A 1,699-nucleotide genomic window follows, 5' to 3' on the forward strand; every position below is an offset into this window, starting at 1 on the left:
TTAAGAATTTTTATCTAGGATTTGAATTTTGAATTTTGGACAACTTAAATTAATGATGTAAAAGTGTTTATTGTTATTGATTGATAATTACAGTGTTTTTTAATTATCCTTTGCTTATTTGTTTTCTCTTCATTTTAGTTTCTGTAGTAAAATATTGGGCCATTTATTTATTTTCATTTTATGTAGTTATAGTTTTATTTTGTTATAATTGGGTTTTTCGTCTGTTTCTTGATTATTATTATTATTGTGTTGCACTTTGTTTTTCTTTCTCATTGTTGGTTTGTTCGGATTATATAATTTTGAACCTGCATTTCAGGATTTCAACACATGGTCTATTCTTGACATCTTGGACTTGGAGTATCTGACATTGAAGTTTGATGACAGTCAACTAGCTGACCCTCACTTGGAGTATCTGGGGCGAAAGGAACAAAGCAAAGCATGGATTGCCTATTTGCTCTCCACAACATCTGGTTCTTTGGAAGACTACTACAAGGTTTGGAAGCAAGCACAACTTCCAACTTCAAACAAGAGCCAAAGTCTTAGCCTTTCCAGTTCAGCTTTTTGGAGGCCTCCTTTTTCTGGATCTTTGAAGATGAATACTGATGAAGTTCTAGCCTCCAATGAGGACTTAATCAGTGTTGGTGCTATCATTAGAGCCGATGATGGTTTCCCTTTAGCTAGTTTTGCTGAAAAGATCCATGGCTGATTCAATGTGAAAGAGGCAAGAGGCAGAGGCTTTGGCATTCTTTTTAGTCTTTGATGGGTTCAAGAGTTAGTTTTTTCGATTTCTTTGCTTGAGAGTGATGCAGAATCTATTGTTCTGGCTGTCCTTTCCATTCTTTTTCCTCGTTCTCAATGGGGGCTAGATCCTAAAGGATATTAAATACTTGTTATCTATACGATAAATAATGAGTTTATTTTAGTAGAAGAGAACCATACATTGTAACCACTGCTTGAGGATTCCTATAACTGAATGTGTGATTTTTTACATGGAGGTATGTTTTAAAAAATGAAAGTTCATCACTCTCTAGCCATTCTTTCCATTGCGCTGCAATGTATCACTTTGTACTAGATTAGAACTAAGACTTGTACCATGAATAGAGGAAATATCTATTTGTATTTTTGTTAATATACCATTATTTTCATTGTGTTTACTGTATATATTTTTTATTGAATTTATTCATGGTCATTATGTTCAACAATATTTGATTTAAATGGGCACATTTTATTTAATTAATCACAAAAATGTTATTCAACCAATCCTGTCATTCATTGATTTAAAAGAATACAAAGGGAAATTTCACTTTTAATGCTTAATGATGCCTAATATTACCAAAAAATCCCAACACTAATAATATTTTCAATTTGATGCTAAACATTCCTCTCATACCCAAAATACCCCTCCCATTATATCAAAAAATCAGAAAACCTTCTCTTCCTCTCTCTTCCCTTTCTCCTCCCTCTCTCTCTCTCTCATTCTCACGAAATCATCCATAAAACCTACAGATTTGTATAATTTTCTTGTCAAAATCATTGTTAGCCATCTCCACTGTCTCTGTGAAGTCGTTAATATCAAAGGAAACATCTATTTTGAGAGTTTTTGGAGGAGAAAAACCATGGGTAATAAGATTTTACATTTTATGTGTTGGGTATTATTTGTTTACATTTTCTTGGCTATTTTGAACAGATTCGAGGCTAT

Source organism: Humulus lupulus, chromosome 1 (genome assembly GCF_963169125.1).
Source record: "Humulus lupulus chromosome 1, drHumLupu1.1, whole genome shotgun sequence".
Classification (NCBI taxonomy): Eukaryota; Viridiplantae; Streptophyta; class Magnoliopsida; order Rosales; family Cannabaceae; genus Humulus; species Humulus lupulus.